Genomic DNA, 24,330 nt, shown 5'->3' on the forward strand with positions numbered 1-24,330 from the left:
CTTCACTGTCCAAAATGGTATATTTAGTTACAATAGGACATTACATTTTGCATGGTTATTTCTTTTCTTTTCGAGGTGTCTAAGAATATCAGCATGGAATGCTGGTTAAATGGCTGATTTTAGTAAAAAATTACTGAATCCTGATTGGAAATCTACTGTTTTACTAAGTATGTTCCTTGAATAATTGTATTGGCTTCACGTGGTAATTCATGCTAAAATGCATGTTTCTGTATCAATTCTAAGACCATATGCATCAAAATGTGTGCCAGTGGGCTGAGATCTAGATTTTTGACAACCTTTTAGAAGAATCTGTTCACACCAACTTTTGAAGACTGCTGGTTTAAGCACCAACGGTAATATTAACTCACAATTGATTGAAGAAGTAGGTCTTAAAAAGTCACAAACAGAACCTCAAACTCCTAAAATTTCTGTATGAATTAATTTTTGTTTATTTTGTTAATTCTACTGCTTTACAGTTCAACTTAACTTTTGAAAGTTTTAATAATCAACCCAAACAAACCTCTCCTCCCCATTTTTAAAACACTGAAGGCACAGAATGAGAAAACCTGAAGAACATAATAGGTATGCAATTTTTCATCCTCCTTTTTCCTCACTTAACAAATCTAATACTTAATCAAGATGATGCCATTGTGGAAGTTCAGTCTGGAGGGAGGAGGGCAAACAGTGGTATGAGAGAGCACAGGAGGCGAAGGAAGAGGAGAGGAGGGGATGATGGCAGCAATTTAAAAAAGTTAATCCAGATGTGTGTGTGTGCATGCCAATAGAATAACACCCTCACTCCTCCCTGTTTTGTTTTGTTTTTGGTGTTTGGAAATAAAGAAGTAACTTAAAAAAAAACTGTGCAGTGGATTATCAGAGGCACCAGAATCTCACTGTCAAAAACAGTGTCTCTGAGGTTTGACAGCAACTTCACTTTACAGTTAAGAACTGATCACTGCCAAAGTAGCGCCAGTGAAGTCGATTGCACGATTCGCTTTAGTGTTTGGGTTCATTTTGCTTTTCCTTTGCAAAGTTAATTTGGGAACTTCTTCGCAGAACTTACCTTTGCATGCCTAATATGGAACAGATGCAGTTTCTGTCAAATGGAAGCAATACTTGAGCTCTTCTAATGAGAATGATTAAAGTGCAGAGTATTACTGTTCTGTTATTGGGGTTATATTAGGTAACTGGCATTATTCATTATTTCTAAATAAAGTGAAATGTGGACCCCCATGCATGAAGATATTTATTACTTATTGATATTTAAAGGTTGTTAAATTAATCTTATTTAAATTACTCCTACTGCCAACCATTGTTACAGTAATTTATTATATAATATTACTTGAGGGTTCTCTTTTACTTTAATGTAAAACTTGCAAAAGCAATGTATTGCCTGTAGATTTTTTCCTACAGTTCATTGTAACTGCGACTAATTCATCACAGCTGTTTAGGCATGCAAAATCTATAATACTTCACAATGTTGATTTTCTGTTTCTGTTTGTTCTAAGACTGGAGCTTGATTTGAAACCATATAATGAAAAATTACATGCATCCCACTGGAAGAAATATTGCTTTAACTACTTGGTGGTAGAAGACCAGCAAGAGCCATGTGACCCTGTAGAGAAGGGTTGTAGTACATAAAACTCCGATAACTTCACTGAAGTTTGTTATGCCTCTCCACAGTACTGATATTAGACCTGCTTTTGGTGTAGAATTAATGTCTAATGTCCATTGTATTTTCTTCTCTGTTCTTAGCAGTCCCCTTAGGTAGTAGCTCAAAATTTCTTTCAAAATATAATTTCCCGTGGAATGTCTAGACCTATTATTCTCTTTGTGAACTATCATGACCTCTCCCTCTTCTTCTGCATCCCTTCCTTCCCCTCCATCTGCTTTTTCCTAAAGGACATTCTACTACTTTTAGTTACCGCCATTCAAAGAGGCCAGGTACAGGCAAAAACGTGGTGGTTCCCATCTTCCCACCTCTTAGCAGCTCTTATAATGCTTTAAAGAGGAAAACAAATCAAGAATAAAGTGCAGCTTTGCATTTATTGGTGGGGATGGATCGTATCTAATCCATGGATGATTGAATGCTGTCTCAGTATCCCTGTGTTTGATATTCAAACTGATGCTATCATTTTCTTCGTGATGATTGAGAGCTGCCTCAGTATCATTATGTTTGATATTCAAACTGATGTAATCATTTTCTTGGTTTGCATGGGGAAAAGACTGATGAATTATTAGTTACATCAAATCTTTAACATGTGCAAATTAGTCAAATGCAAAATACATTTATAAAATTCATAGTTATTATTCTACCATTAGCATTATTTTTGAAGTTTCACACAAGAAAAGAAGCATATGTCATGGTCTTACCTGCTACTTAGATATGTAGAGTTTATATATATAAAGCAAGAGACCCTAGAAAAACAAGGAATACATTTGGATACAAGGAAAAGGATTGCTTTGTCAAACTGTTGCTGTTAGACAAAAACTAATGGGAATAGGAGAGGAGTTGAAAAAATGCAGGTAACCTTATTTTTTTTTAAGTCAATTTGTATAGAGTCTGGATATTTTATAAAGTATATAGGAAAGAGGAGTGGTACAAACTGATTCCTTCAAAAAAATACTTATTTATTAAGGGCACATAGCAATCATACCATAGAAACAGGCTGGAGGTAGGAGAGGAAGATGTGAATAGAACAGCCATAGAAGATGTACAATCACTAGTTGTGACAGGTTCTGTGAAGGCAAATTAGGGGGTGATGAGAAAGTATTAAAAAGGGCATAGTCTTTATGACCTTGGACAAGGGAAATCTGTTTTAAAGTATTGATATTTAAGCTCAGGCTTAAAACATGAGTAAGAATTCACCAAGGGACCAGGGAAGAAAAAGGCATTTCAGACAGAAATATCAGCTTGGCAGTGATTTTCTGTGGTATGAGTGCCTTAAAAAGTGCTCACTTTTTACATATTACATGCTCCATCATCCATTTCTATAGTAGTGTGTATAATATTTCACATGAACTCTCTAGCAAAGTTTTTTAAAATGCATGTAAACTGAATTGACTTATTATATAGTAAGAATGATGAGACACGTGCAAGTAATCACATGTAATTGTACTTACTCTTTCTCCCTGTTTACAAACCTTAATGATTCTCCTAAGAATGGTCCACTATAAATGACATGGAAAAAACTGATTTAACTCCAGCTGACTTTGTGAAAGTAGGTTTTCATTCCAGGCTGGAATAAAAAGTCAGAAACCACATGACAATACTTTTCCGAAAAGGAAAATAATTTGGTACCTTACTATTACCAATATGCTGATGTCTGAAGTTATACTTAAAGCTATTTTTAGTAAATAAAATTCAGCAGTCAAGTCAGATTTGCTGCAACAGAGTTCAGTTGGTATAGTGACACATAAGGGGTGCTTGGACTTCTAGTCCATTTCCTGATGTTCAATCCCATTATTAAAATAAGTCAGTGTGAAAAAAGTAACTTTCTATAACTATCAGCTTAACAGTTTCACTTCATTAAATTCTTGCTTAATTTCTAGGTGTAGAACATGAATGGTTGTTTCTAAGATCATTCATAAATGGCACATAGAAGTATTTGCTGTATATTGTTTGAAGATATTTCTGGACATGAATTTCTGAGTTTGAAAATTATCCATCATCTTAAGTCTACTTTTTAAATGTGTCTAAATTAAATAAATCCAAATTAATTTGTTTATGAATGTTCTGTCTTCACTCACATAATTAGCCATCAGACTTAAACAACTTTTCTAGTGTAAAATGTCAGTTAATTATTAATACATATTATTAAAGCAAAACCAGTTGCCAGAAGCAGTTTTTGAATTTGTAATTGGATTTCTGAATGTTGTTCCTAAGTATAAGGACTCAACTATCAACTTTCTTAATGATAAACTAATTGTAATTTTGTTAAGTATGTCATGCTTTTAGATAAGAATAGCATTTACCTCTCAAGAAATCAAAAGCAAAAAAATTCAATTTAAACTTACCCTTAAACTGTATTATTCCTAATTAATTTTAATTATTTTACTTTTTTTGGAGTATCTCATTGGCCATGGGATATAGTATCAACTCTGTGTGTCAGTCCTCATTAAAAATAGGGTTTCTCATTTCTTGACAGTATTTTGTTAATATCAAAGGTATAGTGTGTTTAATAAAATATTAAAGAAGCATTGTAATTCAGCACATATACCTAAGACATATGTGGCAGAGTATACATGTTTTATATAAAATTCCAAGCCTCTATAAAAATGAGGACATAGGTGCTGTGGTTCTCTTAGAAATGCCTGTCACCAGGACGTACCGTCAATCCAGGATGAATGTAGGCATCCCATCCCTGGCCTGGGCTGAGTGACATCATGCAAACAGTGGCATTAGTGTCACAAGTAATAATAGCTTCACCTTAAACGCTGTCAAACAAGATCAAGTTGCTAAGCTCTAACTTTTGTTGCAGAGCTCCATGAAAACTAAAAGAAAAATAAAACAAGTACCAGGTTGCTGTGGATAGGTTAGTAAAGTGATATGCCAATAAGTAACAATCCTGGAAACTGAAGGTTTTTGTGTGTTTTTTTAATGATATCCATACAGTGTCCTTCTTTGTAGATTTTATTTTTCTTTCCACTATAAAATTAGAACTTGTCACTCCGCTATAGAAATCTGACAGTTAAATAATAGTTTACAAATGATTTTTAGTGGCATGAGAAGTTACTGCCAATAGAATGAGCTCTGTGACTCAGCAGATAAAGACACGCAACTCCAGTTTATTAAGGAAAGCCCACTGAACTTACAGGAAAGTGACAGCAGAAGTAATGTTTCTGTTGGTTCACTCTTGCTAGCGTTTTTAACTTCCCTTAATTATCCAAATAATTTTCTCTCGGAACTTAAAACCAATTGGCCCAAACATACTTTACTCTAAGCATTTTCAGCTTGGAAAGAGGGTGGGTGAACTACATTAAAATGGCTCTCCACACCCCTTTTCTCCCCTCCCATCTCCCTTTAATGGAAAAGGGATCCTGGTAATATCCAGCTATCTTGCTAGTACAGCTCCAAGTACAAAGAAAGGACAGTAGGGGTGGTGATTTTAATTATCTATGTAAATTAAACTATGTGCTACAGTCCTGTGATTGAAACTCATTACTGTAGCTTTATTGTTTAGTTATGAGTGTAAACCTCAGCTCAATTAGATTATAGACCCAGTCCTGATGGCTCCACACATTCACAGAATTTGAAGGAAAAAAAAAATACAGTCAGGACAAAAGAGTACCTCAGCTGTCTTTTACATGTTATCACACCAAACATACCTCTAGAAGGCAAGCACTGGAATGACAGTTTCTACTTTTTTGTAACCTGTCACCATGCAATAGAAATATGTCAATGTTAGATGTTTATTACAAATTAAAAAACAAAGTTACTGTAGAGGCTTCCTTTATTTTGTCAATTTTACTGATCAAATAGTGGTCTCATAACCCTCTCTCTCAAAATTAGATATGAAAAAATTAGAACCTCAAACTCAATATTTTTCCTAATATCTGGCATATCTTTTAATATTTTAGGGTATACTGTTTCTCACTGTGACAAATAAAGGTCATTCTTCTTGTCTACATTTTTGCTACCTTGGGATATTATCTGTAACTGCCAGACTGTGTGAGCTCTGTTGACTGTAGACTAATTGTCCTTAAATTAAATATATTAAAATTTGTAACTGGTGAGAAGCAATGCTGTATTCCCCCTTGAGTCATTGTTGAATCACTTTTCTCACATGGGAGATTTATTTAAAGATAGTTTTCCTTCACTTGAAATAATTGAGGACATTCAAAATGCCAAAATCATTGGATTAACTGTGAAAGTTGTATTTACTCTACAGACCTATTTCAAATGCAAGTTTTAAGGTAGATGCCTTTAGCTGACACTTAATTAACATATTTACTTTTGGTTGATTCTTTCTTGGAGTTATATTTGTTATCCCAATTTTGATATTTTGATTTGTAACAGTTACACACTCAGGAAACTAATATTTTGGAATTTAATGGGAAAGTAAAGCTATCTGATTTCACTAGCAGAGGTCATTATTATTAGTGTTAATAACAATAAGAGGGAACATTTATTGAGTATCATGTGCCAGGGAGAATGCTAAGCATTTCACAGATATTGTCTCACATAATTTTAATAATAATGCTAGTAAATGAAATATTCTTTTTATTTATTATCCCATTCTAGGCCTGTGGACACTTAGTAACTCAATGAAGTTTAAAAGCTGTAAAGAGGTAGAGACAGGATTGGACCCGAGTCTGACCCCAAGCCCATATGGTAGGGATAAATAGAGTGATAGAACAGTATGTCACATTGAACCTAAAATACATATAAGGGTAACTAAAGAATCATGTTTAACTTTCATCATATCTGGCTACCTTTCCACTGTCAACATATGGTTCACTACATTCCTTTTTTTAAGCTTTATTAAGATACAATTGACATGTAACATAGTGCCAGATTAAGTCTGGCACTATGATGTGTCGATTTAATACACTTCTATATTGCAAAATGATTACCATGGTAGCATTAGCTAACACCTGCATCATGTCATCTAATTACTACTTTTTTGTAGCGAGAGCATTTACTACCTACTCTCTTAGCAATTTTCAAGCATATAGTACCAATATTAACTATAATCACCATACTGTACATTAGATCCCCAGAATTTATTCGTCTCACAACTGGAAGTTTATACCCTTTGACCAAGATCTCCCCATTTCCCCTAACCCCTAGATCATGGTAACCATCATACCACTCTCTGTTTTTCTGAGTTCAGCTGTTTTAAATTCTGCATATAGGTGATATCATGTAGTATTTGTCTCTTTATGTCTGGCTTAACTTCACTTAGCAAAATGACCTTGAGGTCTATCCATGTTGATGCAAATAGCAATAGCCCTTTCTCTCATGGCTGGATAATATTCCATTGTGTGTGTGTGTGTGTGTATGTGTGTGTGTGTGTGTGTGTGTGTGTGTGTGTGTGTGTGTGTGTGTGTGAGTATATCTTCTTTATCCATTCAAAAGCAAGGTCAGTGTGTCATGTAAATTTGCATCCACAGTCTAGCACAGCACTCAGCACAAATAGGCTTTCCATAAATATTTGTTCAGTTTAATTTAATTGATGTGTATTTTTAAAACTCACTGAAATATAAAATGTACTCGCTCAGTTTGGAATGTGGCTCTATTAATACATTAGGAATTTGGCCTCCAAAGTTTCCAAGTCAATAATGACTTTCTTTCTCTTGTGTCTTCTAAATACAACACTATGCTTGCTAACATCTCCCTTAAAGCAATTTGCCATGTGTCTATTAATATGAATTTCCATAAAATAATGTTCATGACTGGGACTCTGGCACCTCATATTGCAACAAGTGAATTTCTAACTTTAACTGAAGCAAATTGTCACTAATTTGTAGAGCTCACCTGATTCTCTTTGAAAATGACATTGCTCCTAAAAGGACACTTTGAATGAAAAGGGAAACAGTTACAGAGAATCAGTATTTTATTTTTCTCATTGTGTGTATATTTCTCAATGATTATTTTCCCAAACTATTGTTGTAGAAAAAACTCAATACATGTTAAAAGTGTTAACTTAAACATAAACCAGCCAGTTATTTATAGGCAAAAATGGGTTTATTCAGGAATAATAGAGAATTGCAATCTGAGACAACCAAGCTATGGTAAAACCATAAGCAGGTCCAGAGAACAAAGGAGAGGCATGGTCTTTCAAAGAGGAAAATGGCCAGCTGCAGGGTGTTCTAAGCAAAGAGTCTGTTGGAATAAAAACATGGAGATGAACTTGGTGGGCACCTCATTGACTAAGTTGTGACAGTTCTTCACTGGCTGGGTCATTGCCCAGTTAGGGCAGAAACCTTTCTTCCTCCTGCTGGGTGGTAAAGTAGCTAAGATAGCATCCATTTGCAAGGTGCCTGTGTCTCTTCGTGGGGTCTGAGATTCATGAGGAGTGGAGAACATGAGAGCTCCCCTTGCTGACCTCTCAACTCTACTTTGGTGAGGTTTCCCTTTCCTAATTTGCACAAAAGAAAAGATGTAGACAATTTACTGCAGTCTTTTTTTATTGTTGTTTTTCTTTTGGACTGGGGAACTCTGCCTATGATCCTATCTGCATCTCTTAAATTATAATTGCAATACTTTCTATGTACTTTCACATAAATATATAATCCTCAGTCTCATTGTGTTTCTAAATACAACTATTAAAACACTGCCTTTCTTCATTTCTCATTGTAAGATGAAATAGATTGTAAGGAAGAAAACCTGTAGGACAGGGAAAGTAAAAAGAGAGGGGGAGAGCTGGGGCAATGAAACTGGACAGTTGAGATCATGTTTGAACATGGCATCAATCTCCTTCCCACAGCCTTCCTTACTTTCTTCTACATTTTGTTCTGTGCCATTCATTCCATATACATTTACTGAATATATTCTGTAGATGAAGCACTCTGATAAGGGGTTAGCATAAATTCCAAGATATAAGAACAGCCTTAGATAATACACAATCTACTAGCACGGAGGTAAAACATCTTAAGACAATGTAAATCGTCTTCCAAGGAGGAAAGACTGTGGGAATTTAGAACTAAAGAGATTACCTTTGAATATGGAGAGGCCCATAGGGTAAGAAATAATTCCAGCGAGAAGATGAAATGTGAATTGGGCCTTAAGGATAGAGTAGAGTTCAGCTACTCGTCGCAGTTAGACGGAGAAGCCAGGAGTGGTTGCTCACTGGCTCCTCCCTCCTCCTCTGCTATAGAATAGAACCAGCTTCTTTCTAACCACCTCCAAGCATTAATCAGTCTTAATGCTTCTTTGCAACCGATTCCTACAGTAGATAAGGAATTTCTGTGCCTTTGCCGTAAGAGGACTTGCCATAAAAATAATTTTAAGGACTCCTCCATTAACTTGGTTATGGTTGGATCTCTTGCTTTCTCTTCTATGAATAAGAGAAAGGGATAAAGGGATAAAGGGGTTGCAAGCATCAGCTCCAATCCTTTGGTCATGACTGCCTGGTATACCTGGTAGGCCGTGAGGATTGCATCATGAGGCCAAGTCTAAATTAAGTAGAAAGAGACTGATGATCAAATTAATCATGTCTGCTATGGCATAGAATGAAGGAGTAATGGTGTGTTTGCCATGTATTCCCAACCACAAGTTTAATCGTTTCGACTAAGGTGATATTCCACACTTTGGGTCACTAAATAACAAGGAAAACCTTTATTTCCAACTTTCTCCATGAGAAATGGGACTTGGGGTAGAATTTCTCCATTTAAGCAATTCGTAGAGGCAATCTCAGAAAGTCATTATCAGCCTTCAGAGGCAACACACCTGTATTTTAAAACAAAGCTGAAAGACTAAGCAGTTGAGTCATGCCATGTTCAGTTTCAGAGAAAGTTCAAGCATACAGACAACCTCAAAACTGGACTGGGAAGCCCAAGATTTGAAAGTCTTTGAATATCAGTTGGATTCAGTTATAAATAAATTCAAAAGATGGATTGACTTGATGACTGGATCCCTAGGTTAATACAAGGAACGTGACATGAAGAACCATGAAAGGCACTTGAGAATGCACATGCTTGTGTGCTTGGATTGTGGGATGTATGCACTAAGGGATCTCTTCTATAAACTGAGGCATATGTGTTAGTTGCTAAAAGAATTTGGCGTGGCCCACACAGCTATTCTGGCAACTTTAAATCTTGCTTATTTAAATTATGAGTTTCATCAGCACTGCTTCAAAATAGTTCATTTAAAATGAATAACCAAATACTGGATGCTAAGGCACATGATGTTGCTTAATAAACGTAACCTTTGTTTAATTTAATACACATTACAGTCCCTACACTTCCTGGGACACATTTGAATCATTGGCTGTCATGAATTTACAGCATAGATACTGTCACTTCCTCTAAATAAACAGAAAGGAAAAGCATCTTTTTTATATGTTTGTGGTCCTCTTACTGATGTTCCTTGGGCAGTGTATTTAGCCTCCTACTGACACCTCTTAGGTTTAGAAGAGGCCTGAGATTTATTACAAAATTATTTTTAAGATATAGTTTATCCATTGCCCTCTAGTGACAGAAATGTCAGAATTACCTGTGCAACTCCAGAAAAAGCAATTTCATTCTTCCTGTGTCCGAGCCTGTTGTGGTGTCTATTTTTACGAAGTGGTTTTCTTGGTTTTTCCCCCTTTTTATAATTTTGAAATGGATAAGTTGCCATAGTGCACCTCACATTGAAGCAAGGATGATCAGAGAGATGGCAGAGCACCTCTAGTTGTCACAGCCCCTAAATTATAATTGATTTGTACACGAACAAAGAAGTGATAGAGGATTGGATTCTGAGAGAGAATGGGACTAGGTGTGACTGGTTTGAAGATATGATTTTATTGTGGAAGAGTCAAAACACAAAGGTTTCCCCAAAGTCTCATTTTTCATAGACATGAGATAAAATCTGTAACTTTCATTCCACTGGGATTTATACCATTTGTTGGCTTTAATTTAATTGGATAGAAAGCAAGGAATAATGGTTTACTTTGGGCTGTCTTTTATCTTCCTTAGTAGCATGTCATTTATGTGACCCATGGACTCTGCGAAGGTTTTGAAAATACCTCTTGAAAGTCTGCCTCTACTTATTGGGTGCTAAAATATGTTTTACTTTGAGATATGTTCAAGGGCAATAAAGTAGAGAATATCATTTTAATAATAGAGCAAAATTTAGTGAAAGGAAAGTAAATAGCAAATACAGGCTGAGCAGGGGGTAATGAAAGTAAAGCTTACTCCCCAGAAGTTAAAGTGCTCAGTTTTATAGTAGACATATAAATGCCTTATGAGCCTATTTGGTAGGAAACACTTAACTATGTAGATCCTCTGTGAAACCCCATTACTTACATTTCTGAATTTCCGTTGTGGCTTGTTGTGCTCTGTCTGGGATGTCATGTTATTCACGGCACCCCCTGCAACGGCCACTTTAGAGCAGGTGTGCTTGATGGGATGGACTGAGCACACATTTTTTTATCTGCTCCGATGAAGTGCACTTATTCTTAGCCTGGGGTAGTTACTGATGTTCTGTGATTCCTTCATATCCATTTGGCAGACATTTTCCTGTTTCTCAAAATATCTCACCCTAGACATTCAGGAGCCGCTTCTTTGGGAGGCAAAGCAGTTCAGCCGTCACTGACATCCTATTGTTAGCCTTGCTACGGAGTTTGCCGACAGTCATCGTCCTGCTGACTAAGACTCTGTGCTCCTGGGTATCCTCGTGGTCAAATCAATGCCACAAGAATGATAAGACCTCTATCATTCAGTCATCTCTTCTCTTAGCTATTCCTTTAGATGCCCAGACTGCCTGATCTTTAGGTTGCAATGCTGTACGGTTAAAGGAACGTCACTGAGGGAGTCCATCCTGCTCTTGTCAGTTCACTGGCCCCATGACCTTGCATTGGAAGTTTTAGCTTACCTAACCTCAGTATCCCCTGTAGTCACCCCAGAAGCTATTGCTGAATATCAGTGCATATTTAGTAGGTATTATTCAAAGTACTGGAAATACAGACACATCATCCTGACCCTACCATCAAGGAGACAACCTTCTTGTAGAGAAAACAGAGAAGTGAACAACCAGTTAGGACCATGGCTACATCGACTTCCGGAAAGAATTGTTAGGAAAATAAGATGACAAATGAGTCAGTGCTTCTTTTATTTTCCAGTTTTATTGAGCAATAATAGACATACTTCACTGTATAAGCTTCATGTGTCAAACATAATGATTTGATTTACATATATTGTAAAATGATTACAATAGCTTTAGTTAGCATCCATCATCTCATATAGATATAATAAAAAGAAAAAAAAATTCCCCTTGTGATGAGAACTCTTAGAATCTACTCTCTTAATTTTCCTGTGTATCATACAGCAGAGTTAGCTATGGTCGGTACCCTTTAAGCCCCCTCCCGACATATGCATTTCAGAAAGTGGCTGCGGCATTAGTAATACTAATAGGGCTTTGCCTGGAACTATGTTCACAGAGAAACATACAACGATGTCTTAAGTGTTTGAAATTTGGTTAGAAATGCTAATATTTGCATAAAAAATTAAAAATGTCAATAATCAATAAGAAGTGACAGGTGGTTGTTAGAAAGTAAGTACTAGAGATAATCCAGAGGAATGAGAGATCCTATTGGAAGACTGCGGAGGAAGTACAGGCCTGGATGACTCACAGGGAGAACTTATATAGGGAGCAAGCCAGGGGAAGGGCATTCCCTACGAAAGGGACAACCTGGGTATAAACGGAAATGGAAACAACTTGAATAGGATGTTCAGGAAAACTGTCTGGCCCAGCCAGTTCCTGAACATAAAGACTGAGAATGAGAGTTGTAAAGTTATTTTGACTCTTGTTCGCATGTATATAGTGAATCTGACAGAAGATATGTCATTGGCAAAGTGCATTTAAGCATGAAACTGGACCATATTTGCTCTGAACTACATTCACATAAACAAAGTTGGCAAAATAAAATATAAGTATCTCTGTATATATGTTATCCCTGCAACACAAATAATAGAAAAGTAGCATTATTTATATAGTAGCAAATCTCATAAGTTTTATTCTCATACAGCATTGCTTTATTCATAGATGTTTATATGATTTTCAAATCAATAGACATATAGTTTAGAAACCATTTAGCAGATTGCTTTTGTGTGTAATCTTTTTTTTTTTTCAGAACTCTAGAACATGCATAGATATTTGGCGCTTTATTCTGGCAGGCACATCTCTGTGGAGTATTTTTAGTGGCTGTGGAGAAGGGCACTAGGCTAAGTGCTGGGGATACCAAGTCTTCAGAACCTTGCCTTCAAAGAGCCTAAAGTCAGTGGAAGTATATAAGCACATCATAGAACAACATTTAGTTTGCCCTGTGAATATGTGGGACAAGTTCATTTCCAGTTTCCTTTTTAATTATTTGTATTTGGCCAAAGGAAATTTCACTCATGTGAAAGTTCTGTCCTTTTGATGAGCTCTCTAGTAATCTTTGCTCTGAAGTTGCTAAAATATTAGCCTAAGGACACAGATTTCTTTTCAGCCATTTCTCTTGGTAATGATTTTATGAGTACCAGAAAATGTACAAATACTAATATTTATATTTAAACTATTGATTTAAATTATTCATAACCCTCTCTTAAAGCAGGGGGCAAGTAGAGAGGGAAAAAAATTTAGGAAACTAGATATGATCTGGATTTCTATAAAAGAAACTAGATAGCAAATTCAGTTGTTAATGAAAAATACCACCAAAGTTAACACATAGTCCTTACCTCCCCACATTGTGAGAGCTGGCAAGTTGCGGCTTGGGTCTTTCTTACGAAATCCCATACCTGTGTATAAATCCAAATGCATTTTCACTTACATATCTTCTCTAAACATTTTCATGAAAAACAAAAGGTAGAAAAGTTAGGTTTCACAAAAGATCTCTAAATAGAAACTTATTTAAAGAAACTGATCATTATTCCTTCATACCACACTCATGAGCCTTTGGCCGACTCAAATGTCATCCCTGCATCTGCAAGAATTGCGGCTTTTGCTTGTGGTCTTGACTAGTAACTTAATGTGGCGATTAAGACATACTCTTCATATATTTGCATATATACAAAGACATGGATGTCCTTTCAAATTATACCCACCTTCTCCTTAGGCTAATGCTATATTAAATTGCACTGAAATGCTTAGGCACCTCAATATAATGATTTTCCACATCCCATTTACTTGTTGATTATTAATGAATGCTTCCTGAGTTGCGTTCTTGCTATTTTGTCTTTAAAACTACTTTCAGGGTTTTAGCATCATATTCAAGAGGCCAGTCAGAGTTCTGTGCTTGCAGCTTCATTAAAATTCTGTCCTACACATCATCTGACTCACACTTTATAATCTATCAGAACACCTGTTTTCTTTACAATGGCCACGAGGCAGCTCAAAACACTGTGGTATTTAGCATTTAATAATGAGCACAAGATATGTATTTTTGACACTTTAAATTTTCTTTAGAAAAATGCATGGAAAAAAGCCAAGTTTGAATGAATTATCTAAACTTTCGCAATTTCGTAACATGAATTTTAACCAACTTTTAAAAAACTGAGAAAGTGCCTTCTCTCTTTGTCAGTGGGCATTACATTGGCTAACTAGGAAGGGATGTAGAGAGAAATAACTTTAAAATGTCACTGCATAAACTAATAGTGATATAGAACGTATTTTAAAATGAGTCTGTGCATTATTATTTTCCCTATTTGGTCTCACAGACACTTCACTGTAATCTCTCTCAGAAGCTTAGTGTCATTGTTATGTGTTTATAATTTGGTGACTTAACTATATGTATATATATATATACACACATATATATACATACACACACACAGACACACATATAGACACATATATCTCTTAAATATTTATCACTTATATACAAAAGAAAAAGTATGTACAAAAGAATATCATTTTAAGTTCACACATTTAGAATGTGATTGTTAAATGGTCCTCAATATAATTGGATTTGAAATACTTAAAGGGAGGAACAGAGTGATAATGGATGGTCTTAGAAGGGTGAAAGTCTGTCACTATATTATGTAAATGAAGAAACTTCTAGTGCTCATGAATGGCTATGGTTTTAAGCACTAATAGAGGACATACTACCAGTGGATTATTGTAATCCTACAGTGTTATCTATCAGTGGGTGGATGAAGGGAGCTCTCTCTGCTGAGGGGTCTGAATAAGCGTTTCCATTTACTCCCCTGCTAGGTCATTGACAAATTGAGGTTTTACCTGGGAACATTTAAAAGCATATGCAGTAAACAAACTTATAGTTTCTTTCCTAGCTTGGGTCCTTTACTAGATCTGTGCTATTTTGGAAAGGCTGGTGCCATTAAGCCTAAAAGTCAACCAATTTCTGTTGTGCCCTAAGGAGGATATTGTGTGCAGATTGTTGTGGAGGGTAGGAAGGGTAGAGAGGGAGAGAGTAAGTTATGCCCTATGCAAAAATATTTAACAGTCTAAATACATGTCTCCTCTTTCTATCCCTTGTTCAAATCCACACACTCAGTAATGACATTCACTTCCCAACTCAGGACCTTACTGTAAGTATCTATAGAGCAAACCTTCAAAACTTGGGTTTTTCTTCTTCCTCAGCCAAAATCAAAACTGGTAATTCTATCCGACTTGATCATAAGATTGGAGAAAATATATTAATAATGGAAAATAGATTAATGTACTGATATTAGTTAGATTGAATCATATGAAATTGTCTTTTTGTAGGAAAAAACAGTTGAATGTTCTTAATTTTATATAGCTACATCTGAAATTTCCAGATTATGTGTGCAGATTAACTGGGATTTTAATAATAAGGAAGGTAAATAACATCTGATGATGTGAGTGTTCATACACTCTCCACAATACTTGATGTGTGCCAGGCACCTGTCATATATTCTGTCATGAAGACAGAGATTAAGTAATCAGCCCATGATCACACAGTGACAGTAAATGGACCAGATCAGAACCAGGCTAAAATTTTTGTGACTTTAAAGTGTATGTTCATTGGCATGTTGAATTATGTTGTCTTCAAATGGGTCCAAATGATTGGTGCTCCTGAGAAGGGGCTAGAACAGGAACCACTGGGAGAATATGGGGGCAGAGAGGTTTCCTGGGTCTTGAGAATTACATACGTAGGGAGTACTCAGGCTGACTGTGTTTAGATTCAACCCTGGGGAAGAAAAGCCATATGACCTATGATGGTGGCTTATTTCTTGTAAATTGTATGCAGCAATGTTTCTATAGAGAGCAGAAAGCTTTATTTAGTCAACACACTTTACTTGTTTGGTGCAGGATTCAAATCCATAGTGTGATCCCCTCCACTGTAGGATATAGTAACTTCTCTGCTCTGACATCTAGCGGTTTATATCAAACAACCATGCATTTAATTATATTTTGTACTATGTGGTTCTCTCATGGCTTCTTAGGCTTAAATATTATCTCTTCAACCAAGTTAGAACCTCTTCCAAGGCAGGAACAATGTCTTATCTTTATTTTACATTTTTTACTGGGTTTTTCCAAGTGCTGGGTATATGACAGGTCACTAAATATGTGTTGACTAGTTGATCAAGTAAAGTTCTTGATTCTAAATTTCACTACCAGATCTACCATTGATCCCTTTATATAGTAGGAGTATCCAGGCACTAAATGTTAACATCATAAGTTCTTCCTGAGACACTGGATCATGTAACTAGGAACCTCATTGTCTGTGCTATAATAATACATTTTCCTGAATAAGGATTCTATGTGTATAATATATCCTTACTACTTGTTGGAGCCAATGACATAAAAACTAAAATTGTTTTATTTTAAAAGAAGACAACAATTCAAGGTGTCCAAAGCTCACTATTTCATATACTTTTAGGTAAACATGGAATTATAACTCACTAATAGAAGACAGTGGAGTTCTAAAAATGTAACCAACTCATCTAGATGTCAAAATTACTTGAATTCATTATGTCTTAGAAATGATTTTTGACCTAGAATTCATAATCCAAAGGTGATTCTTTTTTAAAACATGCACACACACACACACACACACACACACATATACATACCTATACACACATAATCAGGGTGCTCCAAGAAACATTACAGGTTAAATTGTAAGCTAATGTTAATTTTAACTTTAATGTGTTTGTAAGACAAATAATCTAAGATGTAGTAATTGAGTACTTTAAGATGTCTAAAACAACATGGCAAGCATTCTAAAACTGAAGGATTATGTTACAAAATGTTGGGAATTAGAACCTTGATTCACCATTTTGTAGGCATAGACTAAATGGAGCCTAAACATATAATTGAAGTTAAAATTAGAGTTAATGACACCAGATATTTAATCAACCAATGACTTAAAATACCCAGCAAGGAGCACTTGCACATTTGAGCTTTAAAGTATTTTGGTATTCTCAGTAGCCAGTATGTATCTGTTAGATTAGGTCTTACTGAGCAATGCATATCAAGATGCCTGCACATTAGATGCCCATATAACATCAAACAAAGTGGTTATGAAACAGCAGGATCTCTGCAGGAAGTGAGAAGATGTCTCACACAGTACATAATCAAATCTGGAAAATGTTGTAACAGTGTCAGATGAATGGTTAGGCTTATATAATGTTTTTAGTTAGTCTCTCTTGCTTTCCAGAAACTGACTCATTCATGTTCTTTCAGTAATGGGCAGGAAGGTGGGATTCTGTGATAATAATATGGAAAGTTGGTCCGTTATGTCTGTTGAAGATGAAGAAAGAGAGAGCTACACTGGGCAAAGATAGAGCGTTCTAGAGACAGATTGTTCTAGATATGAAAAGTTTCCAGAGACCTCTGCAGAATAGACTTCATGATTCATTCTAGCACTCTGAGCATGATATATATGAAGCTTGGCTTTTGTGTGTGTGCCCTTCTCTCTACTCTCACCATGACCTACTCTATCTTTTCTCTACTTCATGGCCTTTCTTACTCACTGTTCCTGTTTCCTCATAACTTTTCTTCCACGTGCCTGTTATGGCCTGTCTGACTTGTTTCTCAATTTGACCTTTCACCTTCAACTCCAACTCTTACCTACTTAATTCTTTCCTGGTGTTTATTCCAATTTCTGATATAGTAGCTCAGTTCTATTTTTTACTATTTTTTCTAATTTTTCTTTGTTCATTTTTTGTTGACAGATTATGTTTGCCACAAACTTCTTATAAGTCAGAGTTCACCTTTAATTAGCCAAAATTTGGTGTGATCGAGGTGACATAATGGTCAAATAGGCAATATTATGGCCATATGGAGCTGGCCACTCTGGAAGGCAGAAGGTAATATAGGCAATCATGTGCTATGATAGACAGGTCTCAGAAATAAATGATGTCCAGGCTCAAAAAACCAGAGATAAAAGTTGCCAAAATTAACTTTCAGTATCTAAGATTGAGTGGGTTAAGCCAAGTCCATTGTTTGAGCCCATAAAAAGCAAGTATATCACTACTCAATTTTTTTTTCTCCTTGAAACAGAGTCAGTTTTATTTCTAGCACTTCTGCTTACTAGAAGAGAGATACATAAATGACAAATTTGGAATATCCATTGACTTTGAATATATAGGCTATGGCACAGTGAACTAGAACTAGATGTGGTGAAAGCCACTGAATTTATCCAGAAACTCTTCAGAAGCATTCATAATACATGGTTTATACTGGGCAGAGTGAATCAAGCTTGTCACTGTGTATGCTGGGTTCTTGGCACAGCCAAATATTGACATGGCATTTTAATATGCCTTCTGACTGGTTGCAGAAATCCTTATTATTTCATGAATTAGTTCTAGTGAGACAGACTTCATTGTTTTTAGAGAGTTCGAAAAATATTGAAAGAAAATATTGCTGTTGTGTTCAAGTGTGAAATTTATGCAAAATAGACTCCAAATGTAACTTGGCCACCTGAGGCTTAGAAAGGTGTAAAAGTTAGCTAATGCAACACTATATCAGTCAACTCTTGTCTTACTGGAATGTCCCTGATTACTCTAAAAAATAGTCTCTAGAAAAAAATTTAATTAAAAGATTCTGCTCTTTTTTTCATATACCAAAAAGAATGTTGGTGCACAGCATTACTTTATGTTATCTCTTATGTGCTGAACTCTCTGTTTTAACCTTTAATTTGTATAGCACAAGTTTTTCAAGTTTTCTTAAGGCCTTTCAAATCTTTCTCATGAATGGGTTAGGATATATTCTCTTCATTTCCCCCTCTCCTTTAGAAAGTTACCAGTTGAGTTGTTCCTGTCCAATTTTTTTTTTATAATATCTCTATTCTTTGGTGTATTCAACACTACTTATATTATCACAAGATCTTTTTTATAGTTAAACATGACTTAAATGTTCTGGATAAAGTAGTTTGCTTAGAAAGAATCCCATTTAGAGATGGACTCAAAATATTTCTTTTGATGTTCTGAGGCCATGTCTACACTTTTGAACAAAAATGGCATTCTACTAAGTAGATCTCACTGTAACCATAGAAAGTTCTGGAAAGTGAAATGAGCAAATGAACCAAGAGTGAGAAGGTCTATATCTAACTCTGCCCTAATTATTTGTGTGACCTTGAGCCCCTCATTTTGAGTCTAGTTTTCCCATTTGTAACCTGAGGTCTATGGACTACTCAATCTCTAAGGACCATTTGCCCATATTATTTATTTCACACCTGATGGGAAAAACATTTATTCTGGCATTTTGTAAAGTTGAGATACAAAAATATAAATCTATCTAAAGCCCTACCTTTTATATTAAAGTAACAGTGTCCTGGCAGAGAACAGAACTGAATGAAGCTTAACTAGATCCATTGAGATAATCCTGGGTTTGGATAGTACCATGCCCCAGGAGATAGGAAGTATTATTACAATGTCCTCCTTTGTTCATTTTACCCAATAAAACTCCCTCTGTCCAGATAAAAAACGGGTGATTATATCTGTGCAGATGCATAGGCATGTAAGTGCAAGTGGTGGTATATTAGTTTCCTGGGTCTGCCATAACAAAATACTACAAACTGGGTAGCTTAAACAACAAAAATGTATTCTCTCATAGTTCTGGAGGCCAGAAGTCCAAAATCAAGGTGTCCGCAGCCCTCTGGAGGCTCTAATGGAGGATCTTTTCTTGTTCTTCCAGCTTTTGGAGGCTGTCGCCATTCCATGGCTTGCCGTAGCATCTTCTTCTGCTCCATCTTCATATCACCTTCCTGTGTGTCTTTCTCTCTGCTTCCCTCCTACAAGGATACCTGTGATGGCCCATCCAGATAATTCAGGATAAGCTCCTCCTCTCAAGATCACACTCAGTCACATCTTTTACATGTCAGGCAATGTTCACTCTTTTACCATAGAAGGTAGTATTTATAAGTTCTGAGAATGACATACATTGCTGACGGCCACCATTCAGCCCACTGTAAGTGGGACAACAGGTAACTAGTTAGCATGTGTCTCACTACTCTAAGTACACCTGTGCAGTGGTAGGCAATGGCTGCATACACAAATTCAGGCTCAGTGTTACCACATTTTCCAGTTTTAAAAGAGAAGCTGGAAATCTGGACTTTGTGTCTATGTGTTTGTGAGTGAAATCACCTGATATTTGATGTTGGCTTATTGAAAAAAAAAAGGTCTATGCATGCCAAATAAAACCCATGTATGGCCCATGTTCACTGCAAGGGCTGCCAGTATGCAATCTCCAAAAACAGAATAAATTTCCTTTGAGAGAACACTTTGTATACATATTCATTAACTCAACAAATATTTTCTTTGCACCTAATAGAATAATATTTATTCTAGATTGACCAGGGAGACCTTGCTGCTTTGAGAAAATAACTCCCAAAATGCAACTCTCATAGTTCTTAAGAAAAAAGAAGGCTTTAGCTCTGTATTTCCTTTCTGGGAACATTACCTATGACACTGTGGCCTTCATTGAGATCAACTAGGCTTCATGATTCTGGAATAAAGTTAAGATTCACATACAAAATCTTATATCTGGTCTGATCCTTGAATATCTTGGAGATAAGAGTGCCATTAGGTTGCCTAGTATCTTATGTTTACTGGGTATTCACCTTGTCTATCTTGACTATAATATTTTCATAGATAATAGCAAAGCCCTTCACATTTCATATAGACCCTCTTCACTATTGAGTCAGCATTGCTGATGTAGGCCAGCATATTAGAATGCCAGGTCCTTCAGTTCCATTAATGTTTGGCTGTTAAACTGTATTTTTTACTACAAAGGAGAAAGTTCTTGCAGGTACCCAATCTGCCATCAGGAGCTATGAGACCTTGCCCAAGTTCATTAACCTCGGTTTTCTTATTTAATAAATAAAGAGATCTTAAAAATTCTCATTACACAAAAACAGTTATGTGAGGTGATAGATGTTAACATACGTTGGTTAGCATTCCACAATATATACATATACCAAATCATTAGGTTATACACGTTAAACTTATGCAGCCTTATATGTCAATTACATCTCAATAAAACTAGAAGGAAAAAAAAGAAATAGAGATAATAACAGTATCTCCCTTCCTAAGTTGCCTTGTGAATTGAAGGGGTTTGATGTATGTGAAGTGTCCAGAGCCGTGCCTTGCACATACTGAACACCAGTAAGTATTAGCTATAACTATTGTTTTAATCACTTATTATATTATTGTAAGGTATTCATAAATATCTTTATTTACTATCTCCTTTATCTATGGCAGCACTTTTCAAAATATAATGGGTGTTTGATTCACCTGGGGACCTTATTACAATGCAGTTTCTGCTTTGGTAGTTCTGAGTGGGGCTTAATTCTGCATTTTTAACGACTCCCAAGTAAGGTTGGTGCTTCCTACCAGTAGATCACACTTTGAGCCTATGAAACTAGCTGCACATTATAATCACCTGGAAAGCTCTCAAAAAATACTAATGCATAGCCCCCTCCAAATACAGACCTGTTAAGTCAAAACCACTTGTGGTAGGAAATCAGACCAATGATACTTTTATAACAGTTCTTAAAGGGTCTTAGTTCAGATTACTATAACAAAATACCATAAGCTGGGTGACTTATAAACAGCAGAAATTATTTCTTACAGTTCTTGAGGCTGGAAGTCCAAGGTCAGGGTGCCAGCATGGTTGGGTTCCATGAGAACCTACCACTGGATTGCAGACTGACTTCTTGGATCATTGCATGCAGAAAGAGTGAGACCTAGCACTCTAGTTATGTCTTATAATGACACTAATCCCATTCACAAGAGCCCCACCCTCATGGATGAATTACCTCCCAAATTCCCTACGTTCAAATATCATCATATTGGGATTTCAACATATGATTCTGGGGAGCCACGAACATTCAGTCCATAACACCAAGGGAATCTGATACGCAACCAGAATTTAGAACTGCTTTCCTAACACCCTCCCAAATAATAGGGTAAAAAGAAATGCCAGACCTCTCTATTATGAATTAAACCCTCACATCACCAGGAAGAAGCTAGTAGCATATACAATAACACATCTGAAGGAGTGCCCCTGGCAAGTTTTGCCAGCATCTTATGGGAAACACAGTATTTTGGTATTTCCCACCCTAGTGCTGTTAACAAGAATCATCCCTTGTTTGGGTTGTTAATCAGCTTGATGAGCAGTTTCTGTGTCGATCTTCCCAAACTGTGTTGGCCAGGTTCCAAATCAAGTACATAAATTACACACAGCCCTCTCTTCAAGCTGCTCACCACCCTTTAGAATATCAGAAAAAATTTCCTTTGAATATGCAAATGGGTGTAAGTGGCTTGCTTACACTGGGACTTTTTGAGGGTCGGTCTTATGTGTCACCATAATGTGTCACAATACTATAGCACTAGGGTGACATACTTTAATCTCAAGGAGTAAGATTTTGACCAGTATTCAAATGTCAGTCTTTTTTTTAGGTCAGAGTCTCCTTAAATAGGGTGTTTCCTCCAGGAGTTATTTATAGGTCTTGGGCCTCCAAATTACCAACCTAAGCACCCTATGCCAAGTGCCAAGGGTTAACATGTGGCTCAGCTGTCTTGGGATTGGCTGCCAAAAACTTGAGTGTGCTAATAATTCCCTAGCAAAAATGTAGGTAACATAAGATTTCAAGAAAATGGAAATTTCCATAGGATTAACTCCTTTATGCAAAAGGCAACCTGGGTGTCATGAAGGTTCCATGGACCCAGGACTCAGAGACCCATTAGAACCTATCTTCCATTTCTATGTGTGCCCATGGCAATTTCTCACTGGGTAGATCTTTTTAGACTGAGATCCTTTTATATTCTTACATCAGGAACTTTATTGTTGAAATCAACTTGGACTTGAAATTTCTAGCAGGTTGTGTAGTATCCTCTTTGAGAAGTGTGAGGGGAACATAGAGAAGCAAATAGTGAAACCTGTGTACATTACTAGGGATCTTTAGTAGTTATGTGACTTGGTTGACACTTTTAGAATATAGTTTGTATTATTTGTAATATATTATTATTTTCATTTTGTGTATTTTGAGGTATGTCTGTTAATTATATCCTAATTATCAGGGTGTGGAATTGGGAGTGAAAGTGTCTTTCAGAAATTTACTTGTAAATGGCCAGTCCAATAATAAAAGGATAAAAGACCTGCCTGAGGGAAGAAGAAATTCGTGCATGCCTTAAAAACGTGAATAGTATCCAATATTTGCATAGCAGCTTCTCCTGCCTTCACGAGCAACAAAAAGAGACCTCTATTGGAGGAATCCAGAGTTTTAAATATGCCTTAGTAGATAAATAGGTAAGTTTGGGACATTGGGGTATCTGAAAAAATACCCAAGATGTGAAAGCATAGAGTCAGCACCCAACATCAAAAACTATATATTGCTCCCTGTCTATATAAGAAATAACACACACACACACACACACACACACACACACACACACACACACACACACACACACACACACCTAGAAAAAAGGATGGAATATTTTGCTACCAATTGCTAACAGTGGAGTAGTGGAAATACACGGTTCCGTATTTTTTCTGCAACAAGGTTATTTACTACTTACATAGTCAGAAAACTACAATAACAACTGTTGAATGCTTTGGGCATGCAATTTATGTTTGTTCTTTTTGGCATGTTTTCACTTTATGAGTACTTTTTAGTTGATATTTATTGTTTTATAGTTCTTTTTCAAAAACTACTTTGTAAATACCAACATACTTAAAAAAATACAACTTCTCTGGTTATTTATCCCTAGGAAGTTATGTGTCCCTCTTTCTTATTCTGATTTATGGGCTAATTGGTTTGGCTTGTACCCTCTCCTATGGAAAATGCCTTCGTCATCAGCATACCTATGGAGCCTTTGTTTTCTAGAGCAAATTCTCAGTCAGTGTCTGAGGAAATCTGCCCTGAAATGTTCAGATTCATCAAGTAAATGTAAGATCATGGACTCAGGGTCCACATAGATTCAAATGCAGTCACTAGTGTTAAGCTTGAACTCTAGCTTAAGAATGAACTGTCTGGAAATAAAAGATACTTGATCAAGAATCTCCCACTACCCTCACCAATGTTCCTTCTCATCCACCTCCATTCCCCAGTATCTCGGAAGGAAGGAGAGAATTGTTATTTAAAAAGAAAGACAACTGGAACTTTATATTCCCACACAGAAAAAAAAATAGCATTCTTGAATTTAATTTTTTGACACAGAGAGGATATATCTGAAAGATTGCCAATGCCCTTATGTACAGGCAATCCTGAA

The 24,330-nt window shown here is 36.2% G+C and overlaps 1 protein-coding gene across 6 annotated transcripts in view; it reads left to right on the top strand.

Moving 5' to 3' along the window:
- TENM2 (teneurin transmembrane protein 2) overlaps positions 1–24,330 on the top strand; it is a 1,157,254-nt gene that overhangs the window by 457,568 nt on the left and 675,356 nt on the right. The window lies entirely within an intron of this gene.

Source organism: Manis javanica, chromosome 1 (assembly GCF_040802235.1).
Source record: "Manis javanica isolate MJ-LG chromosome 1, MJ_LKY, whole genome shotgun sequence".
NCBI classification, from domain to species: domain Eukaryota; kingdom Metazoa; phylum Chordata; class Mammalia; order Pholidota; family Manidae; genus Manis; species Manis javanica.